The sequence below is a fragment of the Pinus tabuliformis genome, chromosome 8 (genome assembly GCF_031772625.1).
Source record: "Pinus tabuliformis cultivar Carrire ecotype Pingquan chromosome 8, CPIR1, whole genome shotgun sequence".
Taxonomy (NCBI): Eukaryota; Viridiplantae; Streptophyta; class Pinopsida; order Pinales; family Pinaceae; genus Pinus; species Pinus tabuliformis.
Window position 1 is genome coordinate 1,658,045,286 of NC_142294.1, and position 19,251 is coordinate 1,658,064,536.

The window sequence follows — 19,251 nt, forward strand, 5'->3', positions numbered from 1 at the left end:
ACTAAAGGGAGTTTATATGGTGCGTTGGAATGTGTTGGTGTGCATTGTTCATTATATTTTCGATAGCTGAGTAAGCGTGAGCGTAACTGTGGTATGGTGCAACGTAACATGGTGCGGTGTTTGTATTGACTGGAAACCAGGAGGGGTCTCTGTATGTTGGGCTACATACTCACGAAATTCCTGAGCTGGTACACATGTTTCTAGGATCGTACCAAGGCTGGAACAGCGGTGTAAATGTCATGTTACAGTGAAGATAAATGCCTGGTCTACACTGATGAAGCAATATTTTGATTTAGTTATTGTACTGGAACCTGTGTATTGTTTTCATAGCAGATATATGCGCTGTTTTTAAATACTGGTTTTTTTGGCATCACGCTCTTGCATCCGCTTTCTGCTTTTATTGTGGATTCTTGAATGTTTACATGCTGGGGATGGTTGTTGAAGATTCAATGAAATTTTGTGAACTGGAGCCCAAGGGAAAGCATGTATTGATCGCTGCCATCTACTGTCCAAGAATACTGTTGTCCAAGAACACCGTTGTTTTGGTGCATTAACTCGATGACTGTGCTTGGTATCTTTTTAATATTGGATTCATAATTTCTGCATTAACTTCTTCTTATGAAGTGTGGAGTTCTCATTATAATGTGCATGGAGGAAAGGATCACTGGTATTATTAATATGATTTATGCTCACTGGGTCTAAAGTTGATATCAAATTGAAAATTTTAAGTTCTTCCACAAGTATTTGTCCAGCATATAATATATTTACATGAACCAACAACAAGGAATGCACCACCTCTGCTGGATGTAGTTGTGATACCCTTCTGAGTGGAGTTTTTTCTGACATTGTGGGACCACGAACACTGTACTGCTGACTAATATAAGCCAGAGGACCAGCACTGTACAGTTTGCTAAGTATTTGAACATGTAAGGAGGTCTATCACTGTTGTTTCAGCGTGCTAGAGATTCATTCCAATGCCTATGACCTGAGCAAGTGTTGGAGCAACATTCTGGGTCTAAAAGTCCTTGCTGGAATTTACTCTCATTGCTTATCTTCATTGCCAGAAAGTGGCAAGATCAGAGAACTGTGTTATAATTGTTGAAGTTTTGATAGCCATCATTTAGTGAAAGAATATTTGAAGGATCCAAGCAAGTTTGCAGTTGCTGCTGCCCCAGTTGTTGTATTTAAAACTCATTATAGTGCATTGATTTCTTGATTCCACTGCTGCATAAAGATTTTGGTGAGCTGATTGTAATCTTTTTACACACTGATCATTTGCTGACATTTATAAAGGACATTGCTGTGTACTGTGAGTAGATATTATTTTTTTGCATTGAAGAAAAATGGCCAGAACCAGTGAAGTATTACAGTTCCTTAAAACTCTAATATTATCTACTGTTGATGACACATTACAAATCAGTAAAGGATCTCTCTCATAAATTCAGACATGTCTACAAAATGCACAGGAAAAGATCGATTTTTTGCAGCTTGAATCACAGCTACAGCAAGAAGAGCTACATCAAAATAGACACCATTCTGAACCTGTTTTTGTTCAGAACATTGAGACAACCACCCATCAGCAGCATGTTAATAATGTTACAGTTCATTCAAATAAAGCAGCAGTTGAACATGCAGATGCAGAAACTCAATCTGCACTTCCCAATCCCATCATCAGACCTTGGGAACAGCTTGTCCACAACAAGCACAGAACTGGTCTTGGATATGACAAGGACTTGTCCTTTCATATTCCAGACTATGCCAAGCCCATTCAGTTTTAGAGTGCTGGATTCATTCATGACAGTTCAGCTACTCCTCATGACAGTTCAGCTTCAGCTGTTCCAGATTCTGCCCCTCTTCCACAGCAGCAGCAACAACAACAACAACAACAACAACAACAGATTGAGAAATGCCAACACTGTGATCGAGTTGGCCATCTGAAAGATCACTGTTTTGATCTTCATCCATGTAAGCACTGTCACAAAACTAGTCATTCTTCACACAGATGCTTCAGAAACAAACGTCCTGCAAGAACAAAGATTCATCTTGGATGGATCGCTTCTTGGCAATGGGCATCAACAGCCAAGAAGATATTCCAAACGCATGTCAGAACTTGTTCTAGAGTATTGAACAGTCTTGCAGTTGAATTTTCTCCATCTTCTCACCTTGTACCTGACAGGGGGGGAAATGATGGTCATCTACAAGCTTCAAAGCCACATCAAGCAAGCCTGAGCCACAACCTGCCACACCAGTTTCAGAGTTGTAGCCAGAGACAAAGATTCCCGTGAGCAGATTGAGAACACTTCCTCTAGCACAACATCTTGTTCAGTTCTTTCTTCACCAATGGTTCTAGGCTTGGATGCATCTTACACAACTTTTGTTGGTAGGGCTTGGCCTCCTTTTCCAAAGGGATCACATGCTGCATAATACTGGTACCAAAGGTCTTTAGGTCTTCATATGTCCATGAAAAGACATCCTTGTATTCTTTAAATAGTTTGAAAAATGCAGCCTTTTCTTGTGGAGAGCACCCCAAGCCCAGATTGACATTTTTTTAGTCCCTTTAGGTCCCAAGGTTTACCATTTAATACTTCATGGATGAGCTATGTTTTTTACAGTTAGTAGGTTTCTTGAATTTATCATGCAATTCATACAAGTGCTCCATCCTAACCATTGATTTTGGAATCACATTGGGCTAATCCTTTTCCTCATCTTCCCTTTCATTCATAAGCTTGTCATGCTCCCTTTCGTCAATGACTGCACTCTTGAATGTCTTCTCGTAGTGTAGGAACTCAAGGATTTTCTCATCATCTTCGAAAACCTGCCAATTAGAGATGTTATCAGGTATAGATGGTATGAAAATAAATTCAATAGAACATTTATTTTTCTTCAATCCAAAATCAGGCAAAAGTTTAACAGCCATATTAGCCATCAGATCAGCATCTTGGTTTTGGCCTTGAGGTATGTATGTAATATTAAAGGAATCAAAACTGTCAATTAAATCCCATACCTCATGTTGGTACCTCACCAGGTGTGGAGAATTGCAATGTATCCTTTTCCTCACCTGATCTACGATTATCTGTGAGTCACCAAAAACCTTAATATTTTTCACATTCATACCAATTGCTTTCTTTAGGCCTTGCAGCAGGCCCTCATATTCTACTGTGTTGTTGGTGCATGCGAACTCCAACCGGCTGGCCATTAGATGTTGGTTCCCTTGCGGGTCAATGAGAATACTTCTAGCACCTGCACCTTCAAGGCAGTTAGAACCATCAAAATAGAGTTTCCAAAATATTGCATCTAATGTTACATCAACTAAACTACTATCTAAGAAATTGGTCCTATCATCTACTATAGTACAGGATAGCTCATCAGTTGGTTTATGGGAGGGAATTTCCAACTGTGTGTGTGTCAAAGTTTCTTCAATGGTTTCTGCATGAAACTCCCCAAAACAGGTTTCTGTAATATAAACATTGAAACTATAGTTCCCAAGGATGGACTGGGTAAACATCACAGGTTCATTGGGACCATTTAGTTCTATTACCACATACTTCATATATCTTTCCCTATCGACTCTCAACATATCACCCTTCCCCTTCAGAGGCAACAAGAGGTTGAACTAATCAGTTGAGAAGTATCTGTTCAATTTTGCTGACTAGTCCCTACTAAGAAGCATTCCATAGGCCTCAGGTATATCGACTACCACTATATCGATGACCTATGTATATTGTGGTTTAGCAACTATCTTAATCAATACATCCTTCAATTCTCCAATTACTATCACATTTGTCCTATCTAATTGCATGATTCGAGTTCCAGTTTTTTTAGGTATGGCCCGAAGTCTTTTAGCGACAACATAAGGCATGACAGTGGATGAGGCACCAGAATCTACCAAGCAATTGTGGACGTTCATGTTGATAATTTCAAACATAATGAGGAACGATGGAGTCATAGATTTGGATTTCCTCCCTATCATGGCTACGCTGACATCCTGGGGGTTTTGGTTCATTTTAGATAGCATGGCCTCCATGGCTGATGGTATTTGGGCTGTGTTGGAGGTACTGACAAGTTTGGCCACGAACTTGGTTTGACTGCTTGGGGTAGTGAGGGATTTTCAATTCCACTCATTCATGGCTTTCAGCAGCAAATCTCTTTGTTGCATTAGTTTTTTACAAGTCAATATATGTGATATTGGCCTTGGACTTCTTGAGATCATCCACAATATTGTAATCGATGCTATAAACAGGATAAGGAAAAGAAAACATACCTGTTTTGCTATTTTTAAGTGGAAGTCTACCATGTTGAGTAGCCTTCGTTGCAATGGGAGGGGCATTTTCTTTCTCTTGGTGACTTGCAATAGGAGTATTCATAGATTGACCGCTCGGCCCGCTCTTCTGAACAGGAACTTTGGGAGCAGATGCTTTCACAGGAAAAACATCTTGCTTTGTTCAGTCTAAGGGCTTTGTCACACCTAGAAGCATCCCTTTACTGCACATGTGGATTTCATTAGCGTTAATTTCTACAGTGTTTTTTTCCTCGTCATTAGTCTCATCACCATGGAAATCCCATAGAACATTAATTTGTGTTTCCTCATCAGAGGGTTCTTCTACTTGGTATTCCTCCTCTTATCCTTGTTCTAGTTCGAGCTCCCATATGGGTTCTTCTTTGTCGAGGAGTGATCCAATAAGGGCTAATTCTTCTGTGTCTAAAGCCTCTTCATTGGTTGGAGCAGGCAATGCGAGCTGACCTTGGCCACCTTCTATTTTCTTCTGATAGAAAGGTTTGAAAGGTTTTCTATTGTTACAATCTCCTCCCTTCCCACTTGTACTCTCTCCAGTGTTTCTTTTCATGTTGATGACTGTGTTTGTTAGTTTCTTAATGATTCGATGCAAACCTTCCACATCCATGGCATCCTTGTCTTTAGTTTTAGCCCCTTTGTTATCATTTCCATTATTCTTCTTGGATATCTGAGGGGCCTTCTTTTCTCCAGTTGTAGGGTGGCACATTGTAAGATTGAGCATTTAATTTTCAAATTTCACCGCTTCATTAATAACACCTTGCAAGGTTTGCACATTACTCCTTTTAATGCACATCACTATAGGGATAGGGAGAGCAGATACGTAGAACTAAGTGAGCACTTCCTAAGTAGGTCTAGTGGTGGCTGGGATTCTATTGAATAAGGTTTTGAATCAAATATTAAAATCCTTAACCTTCTCCTTGGTTTCCATTTTTAGATCGGATAATTCTAAAACCAAGGCCATAGGTGTTTTGTCATCACCAAATTTGTTTAAAAAGGCTTGCTGAAAAGCATCCCAAGAGGTAATTGACCCTATTATCAAGGTGAAATACCAATTGGAGGTTTCACCAGTCAAAGTGAAAGAGAACAAGCAACACACCACATCCTCATCGGCGACCCCCAACCTGTGTAATGCTAGGAAGAAAGAGATAATATGGTTATCAGCGGTATCTCCCCGCTCAATGTCGAAATTGAGAAACACTCTTTCTGTATTTTTGGGTAAGGGATGCTGCTGCCCAGGTACTGCTATAGCATCCTATGCAATCCAGGGGGGGAGTGCTCCTGGAGGAGGTGGAGGTTGATTTCCTCCCAGAGGAGGAGGTGGAGGTTGATTCCCACCTGTAGGAGGAATGTTAGCCATATTATGGACAATGAAGTTTTGGTTGGAGACTTCTCCATTAGGATTCTCAAAATCAAGTGGGGAGTTGTCTTTAGAAGGGGAATCCTTAAGAATTTCTTCCCAAGGGGTGTCGATACTTTGCAAGGATCCTAGCATGATATCTTCAAGAGAAGTAGCTGCAGATGTATCTTATCTCAAGGTAAAAATCCTTGGCTTTCTCATAGTTGTCGGAGGTAAAGAGTGAAAGATGGGAAGCTGAGAGAGGCAATGAGCATAAGCCCAAGTAAGTGCTCTGACTGGTTATTCTTGAGTGACAAGATACTCCCATAATCTCTCTTCCTTGGGTGACCCGAGAAGAAGACTTAGAGGGGTCTTTGTTTCTTCAAAATGAGGCTCTTTCAAATGTGTAGAAGGATCTCTCTGACCTTTATGATCTGTTATCACAAAATCAAGCATTGAAGGGCTGCTGATCAGATAGACTCTGTGTAACTGTTTCAGACCAATCTTTTGACTAAGGCTTAGCCTCCTTAGCCTGAGAGGGCTCTCTCAAAAGGTTATTGATTTTGACTATTGATAAGATGGCTAACTCTTGTAAAGTGAATTTAACAAACATGCTGGCTGGACAAACATTACAAAGACTTCCATTGGGCTTATGGAGTTAATCATACTTCAGTAAACTATAACACTGCTCATACATAGAAGTCAGGGCATGTGATGTTTAAATACTCAAAACAACATCTCATAGAGGACCTCAGTTAACAAATACACACAGGAAATCAGAGCAGCATAAGTGAATTCTGAGTGATTGTGTATTCATACAACTGTAAAAACATAAAGGATAAAGCAAAACCACATATCTTGAGCATTGAAACACTGTATGAATCCTGAGAAGAAAAGCAGCAAATTGTATTACTGAAACTGAGTTTTTACACAAGCCAAAACAATACTCTGTTTTCTCAAATATCCAACCCTCATTACATAGATGATTCAGCTATATATAGAAACATAATTCTAACTACTTGGAGCTTCCTCCTCCAGCATGAGGGGAGCTCGATGATTGCCACTAACGACACCTATCTACTTTGTAACAAACTATTAAATACAATAACTGATAATTGAAATTCTAAAGAGTTCTAATCTGATTATGACTCTAACTCTATCTCCTTCGTAGAATGATTCCTCCTTGCAGCTTTGACACCTGGTTTCCTTTTCGTTTGGCTGAGATGGCTGAGATTGTTCTTTAATGATCAGTGGCTTCACTAATTTTCTTAACTGTGACTTGGCTTTCTTTTTATCTTTTGCCTCCTTTTGAAGCTCAGCTAGCATGAGTTCTTCGACTGATTGTTCTTTTTCTCTAACTGGCTGTGGAGTAAGACCTGTTTTACTTTGGAAACCAGCCATGAAAATGAACGAGTTCCAGTCTCTACCTATTTTCTGGAGACCATCCAAAACTAACAATTTAACCAAACCATGGTGAAACAAAGATGTTTCACAATCTTCCTTTCTTAATTGCACTTTGTCACACATTTTGCTCAGACTGCGAAACAAGTAAAAGGGAATGTCTATGGATGCTTTACCAGTAAAATGTAACATCAACTTGAAGTGATAAGAGTAGACCTTATTGTATCTTCCCTCACAGGTCAAGTACTTCTGAATACAGGTGAGAAGAAGGGCATAATGCTCCTTTACATAGTTTCTAGGCACTGCTTTTGTTAGGTCTTCATTCACATATGCCTCTTTTAAAAACTCTTTGCATGGATTCATATCGAACTTAAAATTCTTAAACCATTCTTGCCCCCCTCTTGGGATCTCAGTTACAACAGCTATTGCCTCCGGAGACACTTGAACTTCCAACATAGCTATTTTAGAATTTAAACCGGTGAAGTTTAAAGCAAAATCTTTTGTTACCTGAGCATGGCCACCTTGCAGCTTCTTACAGAAATTCCAACACCCAGCATCTTTGAATGCTTTCTTCACGCCTTCATCTCTTAATGCGAGGTCTAAACCTTCAGGTTCTGTTCTCTGACATCTTCTAGATCTATGTTCTTTCCTCTCCATTTTGCTTTTGAAATCTTCGCACAGACAATGACCAACAGCTTCAGTTAAAATGGTGATTCAATTCTCTTTGACTCGGCCTCGCTTGTAATCAGGCTCGCTTGGAAACAGGCTTGCTTGAAAACTCAAATACATCATCACACAAGTGGGTCACTTATGCATCGTTTACGATCATCATAAAGATCCATGCACGGTAAAATCCATTTGAATGATATTTCTGTGCATGTCTACAAATCTATTGGTGGAATTGTGGTTAATGACTGACATGAGAGGACGGAATTGATGACTCATCAACAGACTTGACACTTTGGGAAAAATTTGCTGCCAAACGCACGAATCTACAATTTCGCAGCGTGGTTAGTTTTGAATTCTCATAACGCGCTGCGAAACGGCTTAATGATGACGCGCTGCGGAATGGCTGAACAATGATTACGCTGCGAAACTGACCAATAAGAGACTGCTACGAAATCACGGAAAGAGCCGGTGACTAGGATATGACAAGACATGGCTTATGAAACCATGATGGTGGAGGACGACCAATAGGATTAGAGTATAATTTAAATCAAACACCTTTAAAGCTCCAACCCTAAGTAAGAAACATAAAACAAAAACAATTTGACACCAACTTTTGACATTGAACTTAGAACAAAGGATTACATGCAAATTTTTATAGTTCTAAGTGATAACACGATCCAAACATTAATCCTTTTGAATCCATGTGTGGCACTTATAAATGAAATCTTGAAAAACTGGAGAGGGTGGTTCAGGCCCTCCTTCTAGCGCCAATTCGTTGACATGGTAAATGTGCATAGTGACCTGATCACAATCCCCAATTAGACCTGCTTTCATTTGGAATGGCTAGCTCAGACGGGTTTTAAGGGACCCTATAAACTGTTTGAACATGTTGAAAGATTGCTTCCAGGATGAAGACTTGAATTAAATCAACAAAATGAAATAGCTAACCTCTATGTATTAAATCCTATCTATACTACTTTTAACTACTCTAGTCTATCCTGCAGAGCATGATACAGAGGTTTAAACATCGTATATATGTTCAGTAGGAGCATGATAAAGAAGGTTAAACATCATGCATAGATTCAAGTCCAAATGAATCAATCACTGAATTCACAGCTGGACAAGGTTGTATTAAAGCTAGATTGCAATCCAATCACTCATATAGGAATCCACATTCTTCTATGGAATTAAAACTGCAACTAATGTTTAATTTAGTTTCAAATCAGAGAACATTCACAAGTTAACCATGAAACTGAATCACATTCAATTTAACAAGGCTAATAGTGAACTGTAAGTCATCCATATACATAAATATAAATCACATTTACATTCATGCAAATAACAACACTCTGATCCAAAACAATACAACCAGTCTTAAACTAAAGGATCCTTCTTCTCTTAAAATTAGTCCTCCTCATTCACAATAAAGCAACATTGTTCTGTTCGAAAGTCAAAAGCCCTTCCTTCTCTTCAGAATTAATATTTATGCAACCCCCAATGTCCCTCGGCCTTCCCTATCCTTTCAGTTCCCCTCTTGTCGTTATATAGATCAGCATGCACAGCTGTGATAGGTTGGTGAAACTACCTACCAGCCGAGGTTCCCTTGCCTCTTCATCTTCTCATTGTTCCAGATATGCACATTGAGTACACAGTGATACAATCATTATTGTGACTGCTGGAACATAGAAGGCATAACAGCCGGGTCGATTCATTTCTTGAGGAGGAGAACAGGTGCTGGTGTGAAGGGAAACTTTATGTTGCCTTCCCGCAATGGAGGTCGGGACAACTTTTCTTATGGCCTGAATAGGCAATGCGTGGGGTTTCGGCCAGATTCTTTAAAATCATCACTTCTGCATACATGGCCCTTCGAATCCCTTCCTGCATCCTTTGCTTCTCACCACCAAGGATAGCCATCATTATCTTGATGATTGTGAACCATAAAACAACAACGATTAATCAAACATGCAAACTTGACCTCTTTATAAATTCGGAAAAAGTAGAAAACTCAGAAACTTGATCCCTTTGTAAATTTGGAAAAAACATATAACACGTGAAAACATAGGAAATCCCACCCTGATCGCTCCAGCTAGACCTGAGAAATTATACGATGGAGTCTATAAATATCGCTGGATCCGGCCTATCGCATATCGCAAGATCCGACACATCGCTGAACATAACGTGTATAACACCCGTGCTCTGCCAATATGCGATGTGCGATGGGGCTGCAAACCCGAAATATATATATATATATATATATATATATATATATATATATATATATATATATATATACTGCATTTGATAAGATCGACAGGTCCGCCACATTGCTATGCACGTTAAGTTTAAGCCTTGGGACCCCGCCAATTTGCGAAATGCATTGGCAGGTGGACCCAAAAACACATATACGTTAATGTTCATAAATCCCTTCGGGTCCACAATGTTGCCATCCCCTTTGGAAAACTCCGACTTTAATGTTTCATCGCAAACACATGGATATATGGAAAGACCTGCGTATGGCCGTTGGGGCGGATTTGAAAATTAATATGCCAGGGTTTATAATCGTCGGTGGGTCCGGGTGGTTAGGGCGCGCCATATACATAGATCCTGGACCCTGCCGATAGCGATGAGTGATGGTCCTAGATCTGAAACACAATATACCTCTGTTAATATGGCCGTCGGGTCCGGAATGCTTATGCACCCTTTATATATGGCTTTGGGGCTTGGTCAGTTGGTGATTTGCGATGCGATGGAGGACTTACTCACATCGCTCTCATTCACTCATGATAAACCAGCCCTTTTCCCTTTGATCAAGGTGGAGTGTGATGAGCGAGAGGGGTGATTCATGTGTGCTTTGTGAAGGATTTCCATTATAAGGCATGGTGATGGGAATAGTAATGCGATGAGGGCTTTGAGGGGTTAAACAAATCTCGATAAATATAGGAATGAAGGGCTTAAGCGAGGGATTTGTTAAATGGTTTCACCCATTTGTGAATGGAAGATTGGGCCCTCCACAGAGTTAAAATCACTGGGATGAAACAGATCATTCGAAGGGATGAAAGACCAGATCAATAGGGAACCCATTGAAAATTTGCTATCAGAGGCATGTTTCAATAAGGTGGTATTTGTGGCCACAAAAGAAGGCAACCCCTCGCTATATATGAGGGAATTGTATTGCATCTATGTAGATCTGTATTCTGAGTGAGAAGAGAGAGGATATTACGTGAGAGCGAAGAGGGAAGTAAACTGGATCTGTTGTAGGTTGTATCTCTTAAGTTTGCTGGATAATATAAAAGGAAGTACTGGCTATTTCTTCGTGGACGTAGCCCAAATTGGGTGAACCACGTATATCTGTGTCTCTCTTGTTTTATGTGTTTTATGTGTTTGTATTTCTGCAATATATTTTCTGTTTTCCGTTGCTCTGTAATATATAATTTTATAAAAAGAGAAAGGTACAACAACCATTGCAGACATCAAAAAAAAAGTTGCATGACAAGCCCACAGAAGCCACTGATATTATTAGATTTTTGAATTCTAAGAATAAGTATGAGCAACAGGATGTGGGAATTGAAGACATAACCAAAACAATACTTGAGGCTAAGAAGGTTTTAACTAAAAATAACCTTGTCCTACAGTTGGAAGAAAAATACCAGGGACTGGAAATTAGTGTCAATAGTTTTTTCAATAGATTTGAAGTATTGAACAAGAAGGGACTGCCAAGTTTGTTTTTGGTAAATGACGAATTGATCACTCAAGAGGACTACAATTGTTTTTTTTTTAATATGTGGCCAAGGATAGCTCAAAGTTTGTAGGAATAAAGGGCAACATAACATGGAAATCCTTTCTTGAGGAAATCGAGAATGATTTGACAATACAACATGAGGTAAATCACATTTTCGTCATCAAGCCTACTTTTTCCAAGTACACTGAAGTAGATGACATCTACAGGAAGGTGACTAAATTTTCTATTCTGAATCAAGAGAGGTGGGATAAGTTATGTGAGTTACTAGACTAAGTGAGTAACTCTATCTTCAGTCACAGGATCAACAACGCAACAAAGGTCAAAGAGATAAATCAACAACAACTTCCTTCAAATCAGGGCCAAATTTCAAACAATTCCAACTTCCCCTATCAGTTTGTAATAAGAGATATAATTTGTTTTAGATTTGCCTAAAATATATCCTAATCAGTTATGATAGGATTTTTGTAAATAATTGTATAAATACTTCAAATTTCAAAGTATAGAGTGTTGATTTTTTCATTCCAGAAATTTACTGTAATTTTTCCATTTGATGGGTTGATCAGTAATAAAAAGAACATTTTTCACAGGATTCATGTGTTGGACTATTTTTGAAGTGATTCTATCACTGTCTATGTGTTTATTTCTTTGTTTCCATACTTATGTGTTCTTAAATTTGAATTATTTTATAGAAAGTTGATGAATAAAATTTGTTGAAAGATACACTCTGATTCTGGCTGTGCATGATTTAAATGTTTTCCTATGATATTAAGTTAAATAATTCTTAACTGATGTTTTGCTTAATTGAACCTATTTCTTTTCTTCCATTACATTTCATTTAAATCTAAAATATCTAGTTATTTCAACTACCTTGCCCAATGAAACTCCTTTGAAAATCTAAGACAAATCCATGTTAAGTTTGTAGACTCCATATCCTAATGGAAGTTCAGGCATTTACTCAACCAAACCAATTAAAACAAATCTCAAATAATAAAAGAAACTATTGAACATTCATAACTAGCCTAATATCACCAATACAACAAAGTTAAATCTGACAAAGAGATCCATCTCTGAGTTTAGGAAGGCTAGATCCTAAACTCCAAAGTGGTTTTGTGGTTACCTTTGTAGTTTCTTCCACAACCTCAGAAATTACAGAGTGCTAAAACAGTTGCGACCATACTGGGGAACTTGAACAGTCTGAATTAAAAAATAGTTTCCCTAGTGAAAAAGCATTTGTTTTTAGCCTTTTATTAAATTTTCAGCCATTAAATGAATGCTTTTGAGGTTATTAATTTTTAAATATGTGTATTGTGTGGTAGATCTAATTAAATCAAGTTTCTTGTGAAAATATAGTCTATAGATATGGCTCCCAAGAGAATCTTTACTAGAGCACACCCAAATCCTAATCCCCCTGAGATTGTAGATAACCCAGAAATTTTGGTGAGAAAGAAAAGTCCCACAGAGAGTCAAGGGAGTAATAGCCCTTTACTAAGAACTAATTCTCTCCTGGAGAATTCTGTGACTATTCAAGACATTGAATTTGACCTTCCTTTTGAGAATAGCTTATTCAGATCTAAATCTAAAATTTTTGTTGTTGAAATAATGGTTGACCAGCCTATAATAGGATCTTATCAATCAGAATCACAACTTGCAAACCAAGAAGTTAACCAAAAGGCCCTACAAGATTTTGAAAAGCTAGAATATTTAGTTTTTGAAGTTAGCCAAGTTGTTGACCAAGCATATATTCAGCAATCAGTTGAGCTTTCAACCATCACTTTTCCTTTTCCACCACCCATCCAGTAATCAATCCATCCTATTATCACTAGTTGTAGGTCATCCAATATTTATTTTACCTCTCCATCCATATCACAGGTTGTAATTCAACCTACCCTAGTACCTCCTACATCATCATCACAAGCAATCTCAACTATAATCAATCCTCAAACACCAACAATGGCAGCCTGATATGATCCCCTGGTTCTACCAGCCCAATTAAATGACATGCCCCAATATTACCAAAGTAGGATTCCCCAATTTAATAACACTAGACCTCTGACATCTCAATGACATGTCAAAAAAATGGGAGACTACTTTGACCTGCAAGAAGTAGATGTAGAGAATGTCCAAATGAGATTATTTTCCCAAAGCCTTACCAGTCATCAGTAAGGAAATGGTGTAAAGCTTTACCTGCTTCCATATACAATGCCATTCCAACCAACATTAAACCACCTAAAGGTCTAGCCTTGTTAAAATGTCCTGATGGATTTGACCGTGACATGTCATATCAATGTTAGACTTTAAGCTTCTGTGGTTGTTATTTGGTGTAGTAGGATCCTGATTATCCACAGTATTATATTCATCATGTCGACGTTTCGAACCCCAAAGGGAGTCCATCACGAGGACCAAAAAATGGTAGATTATGAATGATTGTTCTTTGAGAGAAGAATCCTCCAAACAGCGTATGTATAAACCTAATTAATCCTAAATAGTGAAAGATGACTTCACCTACATATATTAGTTTAATTTTTATTCTTATTTTATTTATTTATTACAATTTTTAATTTATTTTGTTTTAATTATTTATTTTTAATAATTATATTAAAAATAAATAATTAAAACAAAAATAAATTAAAAACTATAATAAATAAATAAAATAAGAATAAAAATTAAACTAATATATGTAGGTTAAGTCAGCTTTCACTATTTAGGATTAATTAGGTTTATACATACGTTGGTTGAAGGATTCTTTTCTCAAAGAACAATCATTCATAATCTACCATTTTTTGGTCCTAATGATGGACCCCCTTTGGGGTTCGAAATGTCGACATGATGAATATAATACTATGGATAATCCAGATCATACTATGTCATATCAACTTGGAGAAAGGAACCATGCAACTCTTGAAGAAATGAAAATAAATGTTGTCAGTGTTGAAGCTAACTTATAAGCAAAAAGGGCTAGAATTAGGTCAGAAAGAAGAGTAACCATCAAAGAAGAACCATCTACCTCTTCTGTTGATGCAAAAATAGATTCCTTGGTCAAAATTGTAGAAAGAATGATGGAACAAATGAGTATCATTAATAGATCCACTCCCAAAGAAAACCAACGTGGTCCCCAAATTAGAACCCCCAATTTTAGGAGAAATCCACCACAAATTAAACAAAGGGAACAGAAAGGGCCAGATCAGCAGGTTAGACCTCCATTTCAGGAGAATTATGTTGAGGAAGAGGGAGAAATAGTTGAAGACCTAGATGACACTCAAATCAATTTAATGGGAATAAATGATGATGATTCTATATTTCTTACTCAAGAAGAACAAGACCTCTTTCTGCTTTCACAAGCTGAAGTCGATGCCGAAGAATCAGAAGATTATAAGCAAGGTTTTGAAAATACAATCATGGAAGTTCACAAGCAGTATAACCTTAGGAGAAAGAAAACCACTGAGAATCCTACCAAGAAACCTGCTGAAATTCAGGGTAAAAGGACAATTGATACTCCTACAAGGAAAATTCTTGAAATTCCTCCTAAAAGGACTGCAGAAAACCCAACTAAAAATATATCTTATACTATTTCAAAATCAACTCAAAAAGGTGTTCCATCCACAAGTCAACAAAGAAATATTTCCCAAAGGGATGTTGCTGAAGAACAGGATATCCCAAACCAAAATAAAACTCAAATAGCATTCAACATTGAACATGAGTTATCTAAGCTTAAGATACCTATTCCACTAACATAGCTTATGAATAAAAATGTATACAAGTCCCAAGTAATGAAAGCTCTGAATTTGGAAGAAGGTGAAGATACAGTTAATATAACTGATGATCAACCTGAACTTTTGTTTGGGCCTGAAGTAGATGGAAAACCTCAAGAAGGAGGTGTACCTCCATTCTACATTAGTCTGAACATTCATGAAAAAATCCTGCATAATTCCATGTTAGATTCAGGTGCTTCCCATAACCTTATGCCTAAACTCATCATGGAGAAATGAGGGCTCGACATAACAAGACCCTATAAATATCTCTTTTCATTCGATTCCAGCAAGGTGAAGTGCCTAGGACTAATTAAGGATTTATGTGTTACACTGGTTCAAATACCTGCTAAAACTGTTGTTATAGATATCATAGTTGCTGACATACCTCCAAAGTATGGCATGCTTCTCTCACATTCATGGGGAGAAAAACTATAGGGAACTTTGCAAATGGACATGACATATGCAACTATTCCAGTTTTTGGTCAATAAAGAAGATTATAACATGAAACCTTAATGAAATACATGGTCGATAGCCAAGAAAGGCCTAATAACTACCCCTTATATTTATCTCATTCTGACCTTGATTCTTTTATTCTATATAACAATGTTGATACAGGTGAAGAAGATTCAAATTTTGAAACAAACTTAGGCGATATAGAAGAATCACAGATAGAAAAGATCAAACAAGAAGAACAAACTGAACCACTCTGGAACATGGATTTTGATGGAGTTGTCAGCTTTGAAGGAGCAGGTGTCGGTGTATGGGTTTCCAATATAAATACTAATAGGGTTGCAGGTCATTCTTGTAAGTTGAATTTCCATTGCACAAATAATATTGCAGAATATGAAGTTTTGCTTTTGGTATTACAACTTATTAAGAGGTTAGGAGCTAAGAGAATATATATTCATGGTGATTCTGAATTGGTGATCAAGTAAATTAAAGGTGAATATGCTACAAAACATCCGAGGTTAAGAGGATATAGAAATGCAGTTTTAGATTTTCTTGAACATTTTGTAGAATATGAATTACATGCAATACCTAGGATGCAAAATGTTCTTGCTGATGGGCTGGATACTTTTGCTAGTACATGTAAATTTCCTTTCTGTCCTAGTCATTAATACACAGTGGAGGTCAGACATAGGCGTACAGTACCAGATAATATCAGGTATTGGAAGGTGTTTGGTAACAAGGAACAAATAAATACTTTTTTGCAATCCAAAGAAGAATTTGAGGATGCTAAAATAGATGAAGATTGTTAGTGTGAAAATAATGTATATGTAGAATTGGAATTAGAAAGAAATGTAAATCAAGATATAAAAAATATTGACTTACAAGAGATAGATCAAGAAACAGAGGAATTAGAGATACTGCAATTGAAAGGTAATGTGTTACATCGAGGGTTAGTTCCCTTAGAGGAATTTTTCGACTTTAACAATGTAGCCAAAAAGCCTAAAATTGAACCTACTGGAGTTGAAGTTGAAGAATGTAACATTGGAACTGAACAAGAACCCAAGATGATTAAATTGTCCAAATCCATACCCCCAGCAGAAAAACAAAAGTACATAAGCTTGTTCAAAGAGTTTATAGATGTATTTGCATGGAGTTACGAAGATTTGAAATCTTATGACACCAGCATTATACAACATGAGATTCCCTTAAAAGAATACCAAAAGCATTTTAAACAAACAATGAGGAGGATCAACCCAATGCTCATGCCTCTAATTGAAAAGGAGTTCAAAAGAATGTATGATGCCAAGATCATAGTACCATTGAGATATTCTAAATGGGTATCAAATTTAGTTCCAACTAGGAAAAAGACTGGAGAAATTAGAATTTGTATTGATTTGCAAAATATTAATAAAGCCTCCTTGAAGGATAAATACCCTCTGCCTAAGATGGATCACATTTTGCAGAAGGTGGTTGGATCTAGTAGAATTTCTCTTTTAGATGTTTTTCTGGTTATAACCAAGTTTTAGTCCACCCTGAAGTCCAAGAAAAAACTGCATTTACTACTCCATGGGGTACCTTCATGTATGTGAAGATGCCTTTTGGATTAATGAATGTTGGGGCCACATTTCAGAGAGCAAAGGAAATTTCATTTTCTGATGGAATAGGCTTATTCATTGTCATATATCTATATGACATCACTATTTTTTCAAAAACAGATGAAGAGCACTTGCTCCACTTAAGAAGGGTCTTTGAAAAATGTAGGAGATTTGGTATTTCCCTGAAACCAAAGAAAACAATGTTTGTCTTACAAGAAGGAAAACTGTTAGGAAATATCATTTCAAAAGAGGGAATCAAAATAGACCCTAGCAGAATTGAGGCCATTTTCAAGATATATCATCCTAGAAATGTGAAAGAACTTCAATCATTTATTGGTAAAATATTTTTTCTAAGAATATTTATCCCTAATCTGGCAGAACTTCTCAAGAACATAACAAACATGTTAAGAAAAGACACTCAACTAAAATGGACCATTGAAGAAAAACATTCATTTGACTAGGTGAAACAAGCCTTAACAAAATCACTTGTGTTAATTAGCCCTAATTTCACAAAAGATTTTATAATTTTCTCATTTGCATCTGAACATACCATTGCAGTTGTTCTCTTGCAAAAAAACTCTGAAGGTCAAGAACAACCCATTTCATTTTTCAGTAGATCATTGAGAGATGCTCCTTTGAAATATAATATAATGGAGAAACAGGCTTATGCATTAGTTCAATCAATCAATGATTTCAGAGTTTATATTTTACACTCTCATATTATTGCTTTTGTTCCAAATGCTATGGTCAAAGATGTATTGACCCAAGATAGTCCAGATGGGAAAAGAGGTAAATGGATTGCCATTATTCTTGAATATGACATTGAAATTAAACCTACCAAACTCATTAAAGGTTAAGGATTAGCTAAGTTAATGGTTGAATCTAACTTTCATGTTTTGGATATAAATTTTGTAGTTGAACTTGATGAACAAGGAGAGCAGGAGACTCCACAAGTAATAAAGGCTTTTGCAACCTGTCCCTTGTATGTGGACCTTATTTATGTGTTACATCATTTACAATCTCCTCCTAGTTTGACCAAGAAAAAAGCTAGATTTCTTAAACTCAAGGCTATAAAATTTTGTATCCTAGAAAATAATTTGTATTGGAAAGATCCTGGTGGAATTTTACTAAATTGTTTGTTGAAGGATGAAGGAGACAAAATCATGCATGAATTTCATGAAGGAGACTGTGGGGGACATCTGTATTGAAAAACCACTGCCAATAAGATCCTAAGAGTTGGTTTTTACTGGCCAACACTCTTTGTTGATGACCATAAAAAAGTTACTTCCTGTCACAAGTGCCAAATTTTTGAAGGCAAGAGGAAACTACTGCCCTTACCCTTGAAACCAATATCTGTTGAAATCCCTTTCCAATAATGAGGTTTGGATTTCATTGGAGAAATCCATTGACCATCCTTAGCCCAACACAAATGGATCCTCACATCCAATGACTATTTCACTAAATCGATTGAAACCACACCCCCAAGGCAAGAAACTGATGTTGTGATCATCAAATTTTTAGAAGCTAATATACTATCAAGATTTGATGTCCCAGGTAACATATCACAGACAATGCATCAGTTTTTGAGTTAGAGAAAGTGGTAGATTTATGAAGCAAGTATCAAATCACTCTAGGACTTTCAACTTCTTATTACCCTCAGGGGAATGGGTTAGTTGAATCCTCAAATAAGAGTTAGTCAATATCATCAAAAAATTGTTGGAAGACAACAAGAAATCATGGCAAAACAAGATGGTAAATGCGCTCTGGGCTAACAGACTCACCACCAATAAATCAATTGGCATGTCCCCGTACCAATTGGTTTATGGAATCGATGTTGTTTTTCCAACTTCTTTAGGTGTCCTAGTCATGAAAATGATGCAAGAGTTACAAGTGGAGTCAAATGATATTCAGAGAAGGATAAATAAGACCATACAACTGCAGCAATCTAGAGAAGAATTGTACAACAAAACACAAGTCATCTAGGGAAATGTCAAGAAAATTTATGATAGAAGGACCA